The sequence below is a fragment of the Lolium rigidum genome, chromosome 6 (genome assembly GCF_022539505.1).
Source record: "Lolium rigidum isolate FL_2022 chromosome 6, APGP_CSIRO_Lrig_0.1, whole genome shotgun sequence".
In the NCBI taxonomy this organism is placed as follows: Eukaryota; Viridiplantae; Streptophyta; class Magnoliopsida; order Poales; family Poaceae; genus Lolium; species Lolium rigidum.
In genome coordinates this window covers 174,139,371-174,160,712 of record NC_061513.1, presented here as the reverse complement: position 1 = coordinate 174,160,712, position 21,342 = coordinate 174,139,371, and the positions used below count along the sequence as shown (strand labels likewise).

The 21,342-nt window shown below is 41.0% G+C and overlaps 2 long non-coding RNA genes across 4 annotated transcripts; both read right to left on the bottom strand.

The window, feature by feature from the left end:
* Nucleotides 1-15,168: 15,168 nt before the first annotated feature.
* LOC124666901 lies at nt 15,169-18,954 on the bottom strand. 3 transcript variants are annotated; one of them, XR_006991081.1, is made up of 5 exons: nt 18,627-18,954; nt 18,238-18,451; nt 15,927-16,816; nt 15,784-15,862; nt 15,169-15,443 (listed from the first exon to the last, which is right to left on the bottom strand). It is a non-coding gene; the product is annotated as an uncharacterized LOC124666901 (long non-coding RNA). The 3 variants fall into 3 exon arrangements; XR_006991080.1 differs by having other exon boundaries at nt 15,784-16,105; nt 16,290-16,816; XR_006991079.1 differs by having other exon boundaries at nt 15,784-16,816.
* A 429-nt stretch (nt 18,955-19,383) lies between these two features.
* On the bottom strand, nt 19,384-21,137 carry LOC124659459. The gene is made up of 5 exons (XR_006989586.1): nt 20,813-21,137; nt 20,564-20,684; nt 20,320-20,465; nt 20,106-20,187; nt 19,384-19,589 (listed from the first exon to the last, which is right to left on the bottom strand). It is a non-coding gene; the product is annotated as an uncharacterized LOC124659459 (long non-coding RNA).
* Nucleotides 21,138-21,342: the final 205 nt, after the last annotated feature.

Sequence of the window (21,342 nt, the reverse complement as noted above, 5' to 3'; positions counted from 1 at the left end):
AGTCTTTGCGAGAATCTAGCTTCGTTGTGTTTATAGCATTAGAATAACTTTTAAGTCTTTGCGAAACTATGGAAAGAGACCTAGAACAAGAATACCTCGTCGAGGAGATTATCCGTGATGATGACGATATCACCTCTCTTTACCTAAACCAATCCGGCGAGGGAGACGAGCGAACCCGAGGAGACGGCTCCGATGAGGAAGATGATCAAGACCACCGTGGAGACGGCTCGGTGAGGGAGAAGGTGACGATTGCGAGGGAGAAGCTCACCACGTCGAGGTGTATATATATTAATTAACCAAGCCTACAGATATGTGCATATACATATATTAACGTTGTTTCTTCTTTTAGACCTCCCAATCAACACACTCTGCGGCGAGAACTAAACGAGGCGCGGCCAGAAAGATGGAAGACCATGAAAGGTGCATCATCACGGAAATCGCTATAGACGGCGAACCGATTTCTCCCAAGGATCACGCAAAAAAGTTTGTAAGTCAATGCGGAGTTATTGTTAGGGACACCATCCCGATCACCACTCAAGAATGGAAGAAACCTGCAAAGGAGGACGAAGGAGTTACTTACGTCGATACGAGATCCAAAAATCTGATGTTTAGGAAACTCATGGTAAATTTCACATTTTCGGAGCCAGTGACTACGATAGTGATAATAAAAGGCCGGACCACGAGGATCCCGAGCTGAATAGCATACAACGAAGAGTCAAGAAGTGGGCTCTTAAGAAGATGGCAACGCAGTTCAACGACTACAAGAAGAAATTGGACAACTCCTTTGTCAAGAAAAAGAAGACTCCAGATTTCAAGGGCCCCTATGAGAAGATAAAAGACCAGCTGGGAGGCATTTGTGAAGTACAAGACATCGGAGAGGGCAAAGACAAGGTCAGACACCAACAAGAAAAATGCTGCTAATAAGATGTACTTCCATACCATGGGGCGAGGAGGCTACAAGGCTGGCAGACCTAAGTGGGAGAAATGGGAGAATGACCTAATTAAGAACGGGATCCAGCCCGGAGGTACGGAAATGGAACCAGCGGTCAAGGGATTGGTTTTACGCGCATGGGGGCACGTTGGACGCACAAGGGTTCCGCATATATACACAAAGACATCGGGAAAACCCACTTCCCATCGAAGCCTTTAGAAATGCTGCAAAGGAAGTTGAAGAGGGGAAGTTCCGTCCCGAAAGAGAGAAGGACCAGCTCACACGCGCCCTTGGGAATCCTGAACACCCAGGACGAACACGAACCATACCAGGTGGCAAGCCGTGGTGTATTGGGTTTCCTGCGAAACGAAGAAATATCCCGATAGAAGCCGTCGGAGGCAAAAGGATGTGGTTCAAGAACGCGTTGCTAAGCTAGAGGAGCAAGTGAGGATGATAATGTCGAGGCTCGGTCCACGGTCACCCAACCTCAACCTAATCCGCGGATAGAAGAAGTTGCATTCGATGCTACCGGCCGGGGATCTCGGCGGAAGAGCAGCGTGGCTTCCACGGAGCTGCCCTGGTGATGATGCGGATGTGGATCCGCGGATGGCTCCTCCCTCCCCTGTGGATCCGCGGATGCCTTCGATCTCTACCACGGTGGACTTTATCACAGAGTCGACACCTTGTGAGCTACATTTCCAAACGATGGGCTACTTAACGCTCAAGGCGGCGATCGGCTATGTCTTACCGCCGGTACACGATCAAAGATATCACTTCAAGCCGGTTCCACCCGGATACGCCGTTGTCGGGGTGGATCAAGTTATGGATGGGTATGGGCCGCTGAGGCTTGACCACCACTGCCGGTGAAGGGGATTTGCTAGAGCTGGGAGAGGCCAAGAACACTACGAGTTCTATGGCGAAAGGAATTCATTGTGATTCCGGGTTGGAAGGCGCCAACAAGGTCTCCACCGAGCCAGCATTCTCCACCGATGCAGCCGTCTCCAGTGCGTGAGCCTTCCCCGCCGGCGCGTGAGCCATCTCCGCCGCCGCGTGAGCCTTCCCCGCCGGCGCGTGAGCCTTCCCCGCCGGCGCGTGAGCCATCTCCGCCGCCGCGTGAGCCTTCTCCGCCGCCCAAGTATAAGAGGAAAATTAGGCGGGCCGCTACGACACGGCTGAGTCGTAACAAATCACCGAGACGCAAAGAAGAGCCCCTCCCAAGAGTGCCTAAGGTTCCTCCCAAGAGACCTTATGACTATACGGTTGAGGAAAATGCCAAGATCGTAGCTGAACGACAGCACAAGCAACAAATGTTGAAACTTAAAAAGCCCCGACTTGAGCCGGAGCCAGCTATATCTCCGGAAAAGAAGTTGAAACTGCTGAAGAACCTTCATCAACCTCGAGCCAAGTCTTTCATCGAACTATGACCGGTCTATTCGCAAGTCAAATGTGTTAGCAAAAGAGCGGTGGGAAAAAAGTAAGGTAGATGGGAAACCGGTTCCCCGGCCTTGGAGCCCGGAAAAACTCGTGCCCCCCGCTCCAAGTGTATCCCGATGTCCTAGCGTGCCTTGATCCAACGATGGTAAAACTATACAAAGATGAGGCAGATGCGGCCGGTATGAGTATTCCTGAGTACTTAAGCCGCATCGAATTCATGGCCACGGACGATGTCCAATTAGCATACCATTACACATACGGGGAACCTCTTGTCAGAGCTGCGGAGTTGCCTAATCTATCAACACAGCTGCGAAGACTACATAATTGGTACTTGGATGCATGTAAGGACGGCCAGAACTGGATCATGGTGGCAATAAGAGATGAGCACTACGGGCGAACTGACGTGATGAACATCGAATTTTGCGAATTATTTCAGTTATTCAACCAAGACGCCCTCGACAAATCTCTGCTCAGTGCATACTGTCTGTAAGTATTATTTATGTAATTAAGTCTCTACCGCGACTCGTCCATTATTGCTAGCATATAACCATACTCTCACTTGTATTATGCGGAATGAAGATTCGCGAATGCCGCAAGGGGCAAATCTATGATCTTGGGTTCGTTGACCCATATACCGTGAATGGGTATACTTGTCGACAACTCTCCCAAGGACACGGAGAATAACTTGGTATATGTCTTAAGGAAAAACTCATACAAAAGGGCAATACTATTTCCTTACAACTTCGCGTGAGTGTTACTTGTCTTCACACATTAAATCTTTTTCGCTTACTCCATGTGTTAAGTGTAATTGATGAGTTATGCATATATATGTGTGTCCGCAGGTTTCACTATATCCTGCTAGTCATTGAACCCGACACCGGGATAGTAGAAGTCATGGACTCGAAGAGTAAACCCCTTGAGGCGTGGGGGGACATGGCTGATATCCTCCTCAAGGCTTGGAAACGGTTCACCAACAAGTCTCCGGGTTTAAAGAATAAAGAACTTCGAATAAAACATGTACCGGTAAGTACTACGGCTAGGCCGCGCATCTCTTTGATTGTAGTTTCAATACCATTATTATCATCCTTGATTATATATATATTATTTTGATTGAACTTTGTTCTCGTAAAGTGCTTGAGGCAGGAGGACGGGAATAATTTATGCGGGTTCTACGTTTGCGAGTTCATCCGCCAGAATACCCACCATAAGAGGGACATTTTGGAACAACTTGATGTAAGTAATTAAACAACATTCATGGCTTTATTTTATCGATCACCTTGTGTTTCATTCACATACACACATATATATATATACTGACCATCGTACCTTCTTCAAATTATTAGATCGAACGGTTGCGGAACGGTCTTCTAGCAACAGAGCGTGTACGAGCAATTCAAGAAGAACTGGCGGGGTTCTTACTTGAGCAAGTCATAGCTCCAGATGGAGAACACTATGTGGACAACCGCCAATATCAATGTTGATGTAGACATATATATATATGCATGAACGTGTGTCACTTTGATCGATATATGTAATACAATGGTTTCCTATATATATATATATGTGAATTGTCTGCATTAATATTATACCGTATTTCGAATGGGGCAGAGTCTCTGCCGCGGCAGTGTTTTAGTGCAATTCCCTGCCGCGGCAGAGTCTGCCGCGGCAGGGAAGGGCACTAAAATGCTGCCGCGGCCCAACCCTTTTGCACCGGTTCGTATTACGAACCGGTGCAAAAGCTCCCCGCCGAGCGCCCCACAGCCGGCCACGTGGAGACCCCTTTAGCACCGGTTCGTAAGAGAACCGGTGCAAAAGGGGGGGGCCTTTTGCACCGGATGGTTTGCACCGGTTGGCCATCCGGTGCATATGGCCTTTAAAAACCGGTGCAAAAGAGCAGTTTTCCACTAGTGATGGAACAAGATGTAATCTCACACAGCATGTAGTCATAATGCAAGTTGCATCGATGCATAGTGGCACTTGGAGATTAGTTTAGTTTTACTAATGCAGTAAAGTGTTTGCTATAATCAATGGCACTTGGAAATACACGGTGCCCCTGTGTAGCCTGTAGGACAATAGCATCTGCGTGTCAGCAAGAAAAGGTTGTCCCTACAGATCGGTTGGTCTGCTTCAAATGCAATGAAAATTGCTGAGAGGGTTGTGCGGGTGAGGAAACTACCAGACACTTGGTTGATCTTGAATATTCGAATAATTTATCAACAAGGCATACCAGATCGTGTACACCAACAGGTGGCGGTATACCGAAGCGTGTAGACCAACGGGCGGCGACGGATTTCGCGTCCTCCTGTGGAGAATCAGCAGAGGTCGCTAGCGGTGTGGGGAGGTGGAGGTGCGGAGTCCATGGGAGGGTCAGGGCGGCTCCCCAGTGAAGGCGGTTGGTAGAGCGTCTCCACTCGTTTCCCCGACGAGATCCTGAACGACGTTTTTTCCATCCGAATGGCGAAATTCGGTCCAGTCGTGTTCCCGATTTCTCGTTTTCGTCCGGATTTGGCCCTTCATCCCTCCGGCGAGTCCACGCCATCCCCGGTCCCCCGGGGATCTATCGGGGACTCCAGACGAGTGAAAAGCGGGGAAGGGCCCGATCTATCGGCGACTCGACACACGAACCCCACCGCCACCTCGCTCAAAATCTCCCCCACCCCTAGTATCTCTCTCGCCGCCGGCACCACCCCGCCGGCTTGTTGCCCAGATTCCGCCGTCCCTCCTTCTCCACCTGCCTATATTCCACCGTGTTTCGACAAAGGCCTATCTGGCTGCTCCTCCGCCGGCCTGTTTTCCGACTTTGGCCTACTCCTCGTCGCTCGCAGCTCGGATTGCCTCGACCATGCCCGTCAGGTGTTCGTCCATTTGCCTCGCCGGCCATGGACTCAGACGAAGAGGAGGAGCAGATGTTCGTCGAGCTTATGCGAGAAGAGATGGCAGCCGCCGCCCAAGACCAGGAGCACATGATGATCCTCGGTTGCTTGTCAAGCATGTACGCCGGACTGGCAACTGGTCGACGTGGTGGGTCGGCACCAGGTCGCCGGAAGTGCAAGTCGAGACAACGAATGGAGGGCTACTGCATATTGTACGCCGACTACTTCGCCGACAATCCATTGCACGGTGAGAGTGTTTTCCGGCGTCGTTTCAGGATGAGCAGAAAGCTATTTCTGCAAATTGTGTATGCCATCCGAGACTTTGACCCCTACTTTAGATGCAAGGCGGATTGCACTGGTTTGGTTGGATTTTCGTCACTGCAGAAGTGCACAGTGGCTATGAGGATGCTGGCGTATGGAGCTCCGAGACTCTAATCACCAGGTGCCGACATCATGGGCCGCCTTCATTGCTATGCGCCAGGAGATCCGAGACTCTACAATGCATCAACAGCAGCACATATGGACGCTCCGAGGCAACGCCAACACCGACGCCAACTAGTCTGTCTTTATTTGTTTGTTTCAAAACTTGTGAAATTGTGTACTTCATTTGTTTCAGCACTTGTTAAATATTGTACTGATTTTCGCCGAATTTGTTTCAGCAATTTTCTGAATCTTCTTCGCCGAACTTGTTAAATTTTATGTCGAATTTGTTTGAAATATGTCAAATGCCCCAAGTTGGGGGTGTCCTGCCGGGGGGACGGCTGGAACTTCGGCGCTCCCCAGGCCTAATTTTTCTCCAATCTGGACGAAACTTTTGCCGGATTTGGGCGTGGGGAGCGCCAACGAGTGGAGATGCTCGTAGTGCGTGGCTGGTGCGCAGTCGGCGGGCGTCCTGGCGAGGGTGAGAGCGGTTCCCCGGCGTGAGGAGCGATGGTTGAGCCGCCGAGGGTGAGATCGCGAAGGACTTTTTTCGGGCGTGCAACAGCTAAGGGTACGGGAAGGGATTAGTTGTTTTTTTTTAGAGATTCTGGAAGGGATTAGCTGAGAGATTAGCGGTGCGTTGAGGTGCTCGTCATTGGAGCGAGCTCGTTCGTTGGATCCAAAACAATTAGCGGCTGAGATTAAATGTTTCTGCCAAGTTCTTGCTTTTATAAGTAGTGGAGAATAAGTAGTGGAGATGGAGATTACATCATTTATAATCAATGATATGTCATCCACATATAATATTATAACTATGTCTCAGCACTTTCACTTAATTTCTTGCAAATGCAAGTATCTTCATCGTTTTTAATGAAATCAAAACTCTTTGATTATTTCATCTGGTGAAGATTTCAACTCCGTGATACTTACTTCATCAAATTGAAGTTTGTATACCTATCTAGTATTCCACGGACCAGCAAAACTCTTGGTTGTATCTAGTATACATCCTTAATACACACTTCTGGTAAGGAATGTATTTCTGTCATCCTACTAACATATCTCATAAAAGAAATATATAGTGATTACTAGAATAATCCACATAGACTATAAGCATCGGTACGGAAGATCTAATCATATCGTAGTCAACTCTTTGAACTTTGTCGCAAACAACTTTTTGACAAGTCGAGCTTCTTCAAGGATATTGCATCCAAGTCCATCAATTTTATAGATCCATTTACTTTCAAAAAGTATTCACCTATCTTGGATTTCATGGAACTTAGCCATTTATCGGAGTCGGGGCCCATCATAGCTTCTTTGTATGTAATTTGTTTATTATTGTTCAAAATCAATCCTTTGTCCACAAATCATTTATTTGATCATAAAGTAAACCATATCTACAAGGTTCAATAGGTACTTTGATCTCCATGACTATAACACTTTGTAGACATGGGAGCCATGGTTGCCGTAGCCGCTTCCAGAACTATTTCCGATGCTGCGCTACTCTGATCATCATGCTCAGGTTCATAAATCTCATCAAGTTCCATTGTCCTTACACTGAAATATTTCGCTAGAAACAATTTCTTGGAAATAAGTAAGAAACATCGACAAACACTTTTGTCTTTGACTCCACATTGGAAAGAATCCCCAATTAATTCTCTAGGATAACCAACAAAGAGATTCATCCAATTTTGGTTCTAAACTCATTTACTTATGCTACCCATACCAAAATTTAAGAAAGGACTATTAGGATTTATACCCATGCAATAACTCGTATGGTGTCATTTCAACGAATTATGAAGATGCTCTATTTAGTGTAAAAGCGGTAGTCTCTAAAGCATAATCCACAAAAATATAATGGCGTCATTTTATTTTATCTCATCATTAACCCAACAAGGTTTGGATACGTCTCTCGGATACTCCATCATCACTATGATACTCCAAGAAAGGTGAGTTGTAGAACAATTTCATAACTCTCTTAGATGTTCGATAAAACTCGGAATTCAAATATTTCCACCATGAGCCAATCATAGATAATTGACTTTTCTATTACGATGATTTCCACTTCATGCTGAAATTTATTTGAATCTATTCAAATGTTTCAAACTTCTTCCTTATTGAATAAATATATCCTTATATATACATTCAATTCATTGTTGGAACTTTTCATGAAGTTGAAGAATCTTACGCACACAACTATGCCTAAGAACCATATACATCATCATGTATATTTCCACTAAGCTAGTTACCCGTTCAACTTTTGGCCTATGAACGGTATTTCAGTCATTCTCTTTAGAAGAGATTTGCAAGCGCCGAACGATTAAAAAATTGAATGACTCCAAAAATCCATTTGCATGGAGTTCCTTCATGCGTTCCTTTCTAACATGACCTAAATGACGGTTTCACTGATAAATGGAATTCACATCATTTGCCTTATGGCATTTTAGCGTCAGTGTTATGCATGTGTGTTTCACCATAAAGATTTATAGTAACTTATCCATCGTACATGGAATACTGTCATAATTTGAACAACTCATTGTTTTCATTTGACTAGAACAAAACAACAATGATAAAGTTTTTTATTATAAATCTGAAGGGCCGGGTAGAATGACAACGACGAACACAATAACATTTTATTTTGTTCCAGACATGCATTCCTACTATATTCCTTGTCAGTCACTTAGGCCATTGTATTCTTGTATTGCGTTGTTTTGTATGACACCTCATACCAACCAATATGGTACAAATACCCAAGAATTTCATTGTGTGACCAAACAAAGAATGCATTCATAACATGTATATCATCTATATAACCTGAGCTAGACTTTCTAGTCTTTTCTTTTTTCTGCCAAAATCTTTTGTAGTTTCTCTTTTAGCTTTCCTCATTTTCAGAAAACACTTCACCTTCAATAACTTCCAGGTCCGTTGGTCAAATACCAATAACCTTGAGGTTCTTACTTTGAAGTTGATCATCACATGACAAGTGTTCCAGATTTCACTATTAGTAACTTTTTAATGTGATGAACAATTTCACTCATAATTTTTATCCATCAAATCATGACGTCTTTCCGAGATCATGTCTGTACATGCTAGGCTCGTCAAGTTTAACCTCAGTATTCGCATGTGCAAGTTTGGCTTGCACCCGTTGTACACACGTAGAATCTATAACACCCAATCATCACGTGATGCTTCGAAACGATGAGTCTTAGCAACGGTGCATACTAAGGACGACCGCTTCATGGATATGCGAATATCGTTAGTGCCCAACTAGTTGGAGGATCGGAACGCCCAACGTCTTCAACCTTCGTACATTCCCATAAAACTTATGAGCTTATGTAGTCTCACTAAATTATATTCTATCATTTTGCACTAAGGTCTTAGATATCACATATATTTCACACCTTGCTTATTTCTGAAAACTAACTTTTCAGCTCATTACTTTTCAAACGGATTTGAACTTCAAGTTTTACGGAGACAAGATGATTTTATGTACTAATTGAAACCATTGCTCTTTTGAATCAGCAATGTGAGGTCTACCAAAAGTTCGCAATATGACTTAATCATTTCTTGATTCTTTAACAATACGGTACCAGTCCGTAAAGTTACTTGTCAGATTTAACAGTGTTTCTATCTCAATTACTAGACTAGCACATGGTAGATAATGGGTGTCAATTCTACAAATTTAATTCAATACACTATTCAGACTATGTTCATGATAATTAGTTCATGTTTTAATCTAATTACTAATTAACTCCCACTTAATACAACATCTCTCATAGTTGTTTAGTGGCACACGATCCATATCCACTACAGCAAGTCCGATCATCACGTGAGATGATGTAGCTTCAATGGCCAACATGTTGATCATATCATCCATATGACTCGTGTTCAATCTTTCAGTTTCCTGTGTTCCGAGACCATGTATGTACATGCTAGGCTCGTCAAGCAAACCCAAGTATTTTTGCGTGTGCAACATGGCTTACACCCGTTGTATGTGAACGTAAAATCTATCACATCCGATCATCACGAGATGCTTCAAAACGACGAACTTTAGCAACGGTGCATACGAGGGGAGAACACTTTATTATCTTGATATTAATGTGAGGGATCATCTTATAATGCTACCGTCGCGATCTAAGCAAGATAAGATGCATAAAGGATTAACATCACATGCAATTCATAATATGTGATATGATATGGCCTTTATTCTTGTGCTTTTGATCTCCATCTACAAAGCACACAAGCATGATCTCCATCATCGCCAGCATTGCACCAAGATCCATGACACCGCTTCATGGTTGTTCACCATCCATAGCAACTATTACAACTACTAACTCATAGTAATGGAATAAAGTTATTACATGGTGATTGACACGCAGATCATGAAATAATAAAGACAACCATTAGGCTCCTGCCGATTGCCATAATAGAATAATGATCATCGCATACATATTCATCATCACATCATGGCCATATCACATCACCAAACCCTGCAAAAACAAGTTAGACGCCTCTAATTTGGTTTGCATATTTTTCGTGGTTTAGGATTTTCGAGTAAGATCCAATCTACGTATGAACATGAACCACAACGTTGATAGTCAATTGAAATAGTAGATTAAATCTTAACTATGGTGAGGGAGACAAACGCCCGCAAAGCCACTTATGCAATACAAGTTACATGTCAAGCGTGGAGCAATTTTAATGAACGCGGTCATGTAAGGTTAGCCCGGGTCGCTTCATCCCACCATTCCGCAAGATGCAAAGTACACATAACAAAAGCAACAAAAGCATCAACGCCCACAAAACCATTGTGTTCTACTCGTGCAACAGATCTATGCATAGACACAGCTCTGATACCACTGAAGGGTTCGTTTCATAGAAAACAAAAAATTCTACCGCAAAGACGAATAAATCCAAGATCCAATCTATGGAAAAGCCAAGATCTAATCTATGAGATCGGAGCAACGAGATAGATGAGAACTAACCCTCGTAGATCAAAATAAATATTTATAAAGTATTTTTCAATGAAAACTAACAAGAGGAAAGGAATATTTATAAAGTATTTTTCAATACGAATCAAACGGTATTAATTAGGTACAATATAATCAAAATTTCATTGCCTAACTTTTTTTGGTCAAAGTTCTTCTTAAAATGTTTGTGCGTCTTATTTATCAAAATAGAGTTAGTATTTATTGACATTTTGTACTTGGCTAATTTCTTCTGGAAATACATGCTAATGCTAGTTTTCTAAGTACAGAATTTAGTAAGATTTTCATGTCTCTTTCCTTTCTCTCTTAAGGTCTTTTGCCGCCCATCACCGAACATAAAAGGGATTTCTCACATCTCCGGTGCTTTGTACGCACACGCGACAACAGAAGGACTATTAATCTATAAAAAAATGTAATTTTTTCAGTTTATTTCTCAATTATTCGAAAATATCTAGCGCAAACAAGCACAATATGCCAAACCTGGCTGAAACGTGACTACACGTTCTTTTGGGCCCGAGCCACACGCACAAAAGTCTGCGTGCCATTATTTTTTCAATTTGCAGGCCCGTGAGCCCACCCGATACGAAATACTGGCCGGCCGGCCTAGCACTGTTCGTGCCCGTACGGGTCGGCCCGATGGCCCATACATAGCCCCAACGATTATATATAGTAGATTTGAATATGCGCCTTGGTGCACGATCCCGTAAAATTCACGCTAGTTCGCAGTTTGTATAAGAACGATGAAAACAATGTGATGAAACGGGAAGTAAATCCGACAATCAAAATTCTATGGCAGCCCAAATTACACGAACTCAGGATCACAAGACAAACATGCAGACACAGAAGATAGATATATGATCTATGGTAACGCTTTTATGCATAATAATACTGATGAACCAAAGTAGCGCAGCAATGTGGCCAACAAAAAATCGATGGAATAAAACATGTAGATCAGTGTCACACACAATAGTTCTTGAACAAAGAGAAAACATTTTGGCCTGAATATCAAGCCTTGCAACCAGAAAGCGGCCGACTCTTGTACAAATAACACTCTCCGCCTCTTAAAGTATGGTAAGACTCATCATCCTCTCACCTAACTCTTCGATATATTTCTTGCTGAAAGTATCCCTGATCCCACTGATAACGAGTAGGCCCAAATAATTCAATTGGGGTTGTTGCTGACCCATACCACATAGTTCCAGCAACTACGAAAGCTGCAAAAATATCGTCATCATCATTAGGCAGTGGCAGCGCCATTACGTGCAGCAAGCAAAGCATTGTGACTGCAAACATTGTATAAAAAACAATCAGCAATTCAATCATTAAACTGTTTCAGATAAGATGTTTCAGATAAGAGGAGCATTTGTGGCATTGAAATGACATGATAAATAGGACGACACTCTAGTTGTGTAGATAGGTTGATGGTCACTTCCGGGGGCCTGAGAGTCACGGCTTCAACAAAGTGTTGGCGTCACTAACATCATCAAATACAAATAAGAATTAATACACCTGGCCATGGATAGTGCAAAATAAATTTAAAAGACCAATCAGTCAGACATGAATTAACCATGTATACTACAAAATTAATTAGAAAAACAATCAATCATACCGGTATGCATCAGCAAGTAGTGGAAGCAAAAAATAAATAGTAAGCATTTTACTAAATTCGAGATAAAGAAAATGGATCATGTGTACAGTCCCACCCTCAGAACAACAAATACTTACTCATCTATGGAAACAATTACAAACTAACTAATTCATCTACCTATTGAGACAATATAACTCATTCATATGTAGAAACATTAGCTAAAATTTCACCGTGATTTCATAATAATTAACACCCTATGAAGAACAAATAATAATTATGAAAAGGAAATCTTCACAGCTTAACCAAGACATCAAACTATTGAGACAAAACAAAACTCATGCAGAAACATTAGCTGAAATTCATTGCCTTTTTGAATAAGTAACACATCACACTTGCCAATAAATGAGTGTTTGTATAAAGAAGTTACGTACTAAGACATTTTCCTAACAAAAGTGTATTGCACACCAAGACCTACATATGCACTAACAAACATAACTTTGCACCGAAAAATTATGGCCACCGTGATATGATTTTAGTAGTATCTTAGGAGGAAGGAAATAATTTCTTTTCCAATACGTAGTAGAACTTAAACAATCGTAGTGTTGCACAAAATAGCAAGTTCAATTCAACCACCAACATAGTACGAGTGACAGTTTCAGAAGTATACATAGTGTGAAAGATAAGACAATCTGAATAAGGCCAGGTTAGCATGAGCTAGACAAAGGGAAAAGGCATGATCTCCACATTATACATGAACCAATGAATGATGCATATAATCATTAGAGAGACATAGATAAAATCACACATCCTTTTTTATTTCCTTCCTTTATTTTAGCACAGAAAGTAACAATTCTCCCAACTACCAGGATAGCATAGAGAAATACTGAATTATTTTAGAGAGGAAATGTGACAAGGTTAATAATAATTAATTAAATTTAGGCATAATCCAGTAATCTGTGAATCATTCAAGGCTAACCTGTACTTTTTAAAATCTATGAAAAAAGAAGAGAAAAGCCTTAGCATACATGCTCAACTAATCTATGCATCAGTTTCTTTGTGGTTGATAATAAAGACCCATAAATATGGTTAAAGGGCAGAACTTAGCATATCAATTTTTACATGGTAGTAGCCTACCGGGACATGAAGATCCTTTTCAGGGATCCAAAACTAATCTAGACCAGAATCATTTATATACAACTTACTTCAGCCTTGTCACTTAGGTAGAAGTAGCCATATCGATAATATATACTTAGGGGCAATCATATTTATAAATCGTTATTATGAAAAATATAAAACCCGAGTGTCATATATTGACATCTTGCGACCACAGCTGTACCCCACGAAGACAAATTTATTACCACAGTTCTCAAACCTTAAACTATGGGCTTATTATGTCAATTAGACATGCTAGATTTTCTTAAAGATCAGCTAAAACAAAGTTGCAGGCAATACAAAGCATATGTTTCAGTAAAGTCGATATTAATGAAAAAGGCGAAAATCATACCATGCCAGCTCAACAACAACATTCTGATATAAAAGCTATTGGATTCTGATGATAAGTCTAAACTTTGTAGGTTTCCTATCAAATAAAGAGCTGCAATTTGGATGTAAAAAGGAGCTACAATGTTACTATTAGGACTGATGCACGAAATTGCTGGCCAAAACAACAATTATACTGACCCAAAAATAATCTCCTTGCTCATCCTATCAAATAAGACCAGGTCAATTTCACCACCTTCATTTGCACCGACATAATAGACCCAACACCTAATAAAATTGATTGGATCTAGTGGAGACATATACACGATGATAGATATATAGATCAGAAATTCAATGTCTGGTGAGGATTCTAGGTAGAAGAGAAAGAGAGAGGCAGAAACAGGAAGGATATGGTTACCTAAGGATGTAGTATAGCTGACTAAATAAGGGTATGTAATATATGCATCCTACCGCCACCAATTATCAGAATAGTTTGCCCATTGACTAATTCATGCATAAATAGGCAAACATAATCTTCATCAGCTCTGTATTATAAACCACGCCATACTACTAACGACTCACATAGTGATTTCAAGTAGGAGAAAGAGCATGCCAATAGGATTAAATCCAAAATAGAGCAACCGGTTTTGATAATACAAAATCTGAATAAAAAGTGGGTCTAATATGATATTGCTGTTAATGAACTTGGATAAGCATATGTCATTGATCTGTGCAAAATAATAGCAATCTTATAAAATTAAATTGATTTAAGATGATTACACTTCGTTCACGGACATGTGCACAAAGCCAAAAGAACAAGTGGGTAAGGCAATACACATATTGTTCTGGCTCCAGATTTCCAATAATAAATAATTTATGAGTATAACAAAGAGGAGGTAGTCTGTTTATTAGTCCGAGTTCCTTATTACCTCAGTACCTCTATATGAAAACCGCACTAACCTAATATCATAAGAGAATTGGAGCACACAGAGATCATAGTAACAATTTCATCCAAGACCTGAAAAATCTAAATACTCTCTTACCATACACCCGCCATATGTTTTATTTCTCAATATAATATAAATCACCTTCATGCTTCTTCTCTTTGTATTCCCTAGAGGGGATGTAAGCAAACCAATGATCATCAAAGATAAAATATTATAGCAATCAAAAAATCAATAACCACATATACATACAAAGAAACATAAAAGATAAAGCACACATGCATTTTTTGCATCGTCTTGCTTTATATAGCAGACAAAGTAACCAATCCCCATGTATTTTGGTGAGATGCAGCCTCATATGCTGAAAAGGGAGTGTACACTAATGCGAGAGAATAAATAAAGTGATCCCCATGTCCCGCATAAAGTAGGTGAAACAAAGGGGAAAAGATAATGAAGAACAAAACTCACTTGGCCACCTAGATGCAGTCACATATGCTGAAAATTTTCATTCCTGATTGGAGGCCATTTGCTAGGAGCACGGAACAAAAAGAAGACAATGAAAGTTTACTAAAATTGCCTTCTAGTGAGATCATACTGATTACTAAGAAAATTGACAACGAAAATGAAATAAAACCTATATGACAATGCCTCTGAACCATACTGATTACTAAGAAAATTGCACAAGCTTACAAAATTTCGCCGCGACTCTTAACATATTATAACAACACATGGTCGCAGCTTGAAAATGACCAGCATCAGCAAACATATCATAGATGCTTCCAGTGAAATCTGTGAGTAGGCAACATAAATGGCAAAAGTTAATTAGTACATACCATGTGAATGCTACAAAATAGGGTTAAATACATAATAAACATTGTTATATATATGAGGCCATCAAGGTAAAGCCCGACGAAAAATTCTCTACCAGCGTCCATGCAATTAGTACATAAAGAAATTGAGAAACAAAAGTCAAGGCAAATAAATCAGGTTGAGAGCCTGACCATTATTGTAGTTTGAGTGTGACAACAGAAGGGAAAAATGGAGAATGAAACCAGAACTTATTCCAGATCATGGCCCAAGAAATAACATCAAAATCATAAATAATTTCTTAAGACAAAGAAAAACCTACCATATTTCATTATACAGTCTGACCCATCAGCTGATTAAAATAATAGTATGTTCAAGCCGATCACCGCAATGTGAAATAACTGAATTTGACAATATTAAATTAGGATAATGATACAAACAGATCAATGCAGACCCATCTTTTACCTCTCAGACATGGAGGATAATCTTCCCTTATTTTTGGCCGGCATGAGCATTTGTTTGATCTTTGCATCGACAACAATCACATCACACAACTTAAAACATAATCATTGGATAATCTGAGCATAGGAATCACTGTCATCAATATTTATAAACGCCTAGAGTAGCAGAAGTTTTTTTTTGAGCTGTAGAGTAGCAAAAGTTAGTACTGGCTTGAATGTAATTGTATAGGAATATCCCTGATGTATAAGCCTCACATGAGTGAGACATACTTCTGATTCATTGTAGAATAATATACTTAAGTTTCAGTATTGGATACAACGAAATCTGCTATATACAAATTTAATGCGAATAAGCACGTAGGCTCACCTGATGACATGACAACAGCAAAATTAAATGGAGCTTCATCCCCAGAGACAGTTTGACTGGATCAGAATGAGTAGAAAGAGGAAAGAATAATAAGCATGCATAACTATGGGAAGATATTCATATTAGTCGGAACGAGAAAAATATCACATCCAAAGCCATAAAAAAATCAAACAAACAAACCGGACAACCTCCTCAACCAGTGTCATTCAAGGCAGGGTTAGAGCCAGTCCTAGACGTGCTCAAACTCTGGAAGTTGACAGGGCCAAGTGACAACACAAAGGCAAAGAAAATGATTATAGTAGGAGCATCGATTTGATATCCTAATTTACAGATGTATCACGCATTACCAATATGTGTCCTAGTGCGGAGGTGGAGAAAGCTAACCTGCCCTGGAAGTCAGCAGCCGCAACAGCCAAACCGACATAACCGAGCAACAACACTCATATATAACCAGAATGTGTTGTTTCATGGACCAAAAATATGAAGCTTAGGGACATGGTGTTTTTGCTCCTGGGTACATATACTCTCTATATTTAAAATGCATTTTACACATATTAAATAATATCAAAATATTTCAAAAGAAAATGTTGAGCACAGTAAAATGGCCAGTGTCAAACAAACAACGGAATAAACCAGGTCAGCAGTAAAACCAACAGCGTTTGGTAGAAAAATCAACAGATGATATCATTACAAAAAGTTCAGTTGAGGGTACATGCTTTGGAATTGAGTAAGATTTGGGCATATAATTCTTGTGAGGAATTCCATATATGTTTAGTGGTAACAACATTCCTCATGCTGAAAACAGGCCGTGCAATGTGGACAGACTTGATGAGATCCATCATAATATTGTTGGTCACGTCAAATAGCTGATAGCATGAAAACAATCGACCAGATGTAAAATAAGTGGTTTATTACATCATTGGTTCAAACCACACAGACAAAGCTCAAATGCCAGCTTGCCGCACTTCAAAATGTGTTTTCTACTTTCTGAAGTTATGGAGTAAAGGAAGAGAATTAAAAGAACGACAACATGATGTCATCTAGTCCCAAATGACAACAATTTGAAGTTCCCAAAGAACCAACTGCTTAGTTTAAGAACCAGAAGCAAAAGGAGCAGTGTTCATATGTTTTATGTAGTATATATGCACAACTTTTCAACTTGAAGTAATAGTTGGTCTCCTGGTTGCCTGGCCGGATGCTTTTAAACTAAAGTGTGAAGGGAGAACTAAGCCTCTAATGTTTCTTGGATGAAATGGGCATACCTCTCCACTATTTTGCAAGGCATAAACCGCACCTCATGCATAGGTTTCCCCATTAATTTTCTTTGGCTTCTCAATAGGCTTTTTCAAGTCATCAACGTGTAGATTTCAAATTTAGAGTTCAAATTCAATATCAATTGCAAAGAAAAAATAGTTGGATGTTATCTCTCGGAGAAATTTCAGTTTTGCTATGCTATTTAACATATTACTTTCTTTATGTTATAAGCACCATAAGAAAAGTAGACCTTGGGAGCCTGTTTACAGGCTCATGTGGGTGGATTGAAATACCAAGCACATTATGGGAAAATGTCCATATGTCTCTGTTTTGTGAATAACCAAACACATTATTCATACCACTAAATCAAATCAGTTATAACAAACTTTTCATATAGCAATAGCAATAATCTGCCTTTCATTTATACTCTTTTAGTTATAACAAACTTTCCATCTAGCAAGCTGCAACAAACAGAAAAACCACCCCACTGTATAGCAATTCTTCAGAAGAACAATATGCATTTAACATTTACACATCCCAAAATTCATCACGAGCTAAAGGGTAAATGCTTTTGCAAACAAATAAAATGAAATCATAGGCATATGCATTCTATTATAGTAGATTTTTGGCAGGAAAGTCTAAACTAATATTAACTTGTCTAACAAATTGTTCATGTTTGAAAAATCACATGCACCTGATTTGATAACCTGCATAGGCTGATATCAACCAAATAATATTTCAGGTAGCTCATACATGAGATCAGAATCAAGACCCTGGAACAGAATAATGACTAAGTAGAGAGTGCAAGCCTCATATTTCAGTTTCTCAAGATAAAGAGGCAATCGAGAAACTGCAAGCACGATGGAACCACCAGACAACTGTTTTCCAATCATAGTTGTTTTTTATCCCTGTTGAATGAAAATATTAAAAAGTCAAAACACAATATGAAATCCTTGGGAGGTACCCACACCACAACTTTCAGTACAGAATATTCAGAGACATGTACACTAAGCATCACATTTATATAAAAGTAACATCAGGAGAGCTGTATAGAGAACATACATGATTCATGAAGTTCCTTACCAAACTGATAAGCACACCTTAGTGTGCTAAACTCTTATTCACTACACACCATCCCTTTGAAACACGTCCCTGGCTGTGACAACTGGTTAGCGAGAATATTCTCCATTCATATCCTGCCATGGGATGCCCAACATTAAAAACATTCAACCTTTGACAACTCGACCAGTAGAAAGTTAAATGCATTCAGTATCTTGAAAACTTTAGACCATAAAAACTGTAGTTGGATAATTCACCCAGTGGATACTATGGATCGGAGGGACTACGTTTTTACATCACTGCTAGACCTGCAACAATATTTGTGCGATTGTGCCACCCCTGAAATCGTTACATTCAGCTTATGCATCTTGCCTAGTTTGAAACAAATAGATACACTTCGTAAAAATGATGGGGCTGGTTCGTTTGTGAAAAGAGAGGTATGCAAGCAACATGACGGAGAAAATGAAAGATGAAAGTTGTGGTGAAAGCAGTATGGAGGTCTGGCCCAGGGAATTTTCCTCACATACAGATCATACCAACAAACAACACTTGTTTTTTGGTCTAGCTCACCAATGTTTTGAAACCATACATTCTACACCAATTTTCATATGATTATCTCATTGAACATTTTGTATTGGCTATTCAATATCCATATGTACTGGAATTAACATGAGCTCTGAACCTTTATCCAATCATACCAAAAGAAAAGAAAAAATAGATAATGACAACAAATAGTAAAGAACAGAAGTACACGTCATCACATCAATCTCTTTCTATAGTCCTCCTATACCAGACACAAGAGTACAGAAAAGGTAATCAAATGGGTAAAGGGAAAGATGTGAGACATCACAAAATTCGCCAAATTGACAAAACCTACCTCAAACAACGCAAATCTCATAACGTCCATCCCAACCAACTGAGAAAGGACGGCGGCATCCCCAAGATGACGGGCCAGTGGTCATAGGGAAGGGAGTAAGGCATGCCAACCTGTATATCAATTAATTTCAGTGAGTGAGCAAACCATGTGGATTGCGGCACCGCAACATGATAAAAATGATTGTGAATTAAAGGAAGCATATTATCTAATGCTTTTAGTAATAGCTCAAAGTAAAATAATTAGGGCAAGTTTGTGCTTAGGAGAGAATCAACTATCATTTGTACAATAATATGACAATAATAAGGCCCACTAACACAAGGTTGCTTCAACCAAGATAAGGCAAATTCTCAAAGATGGGCCTTGGTTACACCTGATCCATTATTCAGATACATGCTACTGATTCTGGAAAAGATTACAGTGACTTAATATTCCTTTTAGCAACTCTTTGCTTAATGAGATTTTTCAAAAGTAGAATCATAAAACTGCTACATGCATACTGTAATATGCCACTTTGAAACAAAATTAAATAAATTCAGAAAAGTTAATAGACGGAATGTTGCAGTGTGAATTTTTTGGAAGCAAAAGAGATGTAAAAACAGATTGGAGACAAAGGAGATTAAGAAAACCTGGAAAGGATCTATTGAAACGTAGAGGCCAGGACAACCGTGAACTTAACATCCTCTTGTGGCAGGATAACATATTTGCAACCTGCATAGCTATATATATGCACGAAACATGAGCATACAACACGGGGAATAATGTCAACAATACAATGTATGGATTTGTAGCAGGAATGCAGGATACATAAGTTCACATATATCTTAGAAGATGAGGGCTTACGTGATAGTAGTGATACAACTAAAGGATGGCACCGACTGTCGGCGCAAATACAGAGATGTGGCCGCAGACTCATAGTGGAGCATTGTGGCAGGCGCTCATGGACACGATGGAGGAGCCGAGATTGTTGGTGCTATTCCATTTACAACCTTTCATTTGAATTGGTAAGACAGAAAATTAACTGGATTTGCAATGGAGAAGAATATAGGCCAATTGATGCAGCATAGTTTTTAGGGAGGATGCATACTGGTTTACTGAAGATAGTCACAGCAAACCCCTTTTTCGAATTCAGACTTTGTGCTGCTTTCCTATATGCATCTCATCTGGTAACGTAGTATCCATCAACTGACAATCTCTTCCTTGACAACCTGGAATGTATTAAACATGGTAAGAACATCACTTACACAGAACATTGAATAAACTTGGCTGCAAATCCTATCAAATTAGAGGAAAATACTACATGACTCTTGTCAACATGAGAGAGGGAGAGATGAACCTAGAGTAGGAAGAATCTGAAAGAGGAGTGCCTAAAGGAGGAGTGCCTGTGACCTGGAGCCAGCACTCCCGTACAGTGCGGCGGCGGCCCGTGCTCATCCTTCTCGTGACCTGCGGTGCTGTTAGCTGAAACAGTCGCCGTTGCCGCTAGGGATCGGAAACCCTAGAGCGACGGGCTCGTGGTGCTCGACAGAGAAGGGGCCCCGAGGAGGGAACTGTCGATGACGATGGCGGTGAAGGCTACCAGGAGCTGAGGACGAAGGCGAGGAGGAGGAGGGACGGCCGGGAGTGGGAGGCGGCGCGCTTGGTTTTTCGCCGGTGCAGCCACGTCGGCGAGCACGGAGCTCCCGTGCTTCAACCTCTCGCCCCGTGGTATCCTTTTGTTACTCGCTCGGCGAGGCGGCCGCTGGCTGTGGAGGAGGACGGCGAGCGCGAGGCAACGGCGGAGCGCGAGGCGGCGGCACGGCGGGATTTGGTGGAGGATCGAGGATGTCGAGCGATTGGGACAGACGAGAAAGGAGGTGATTGGGG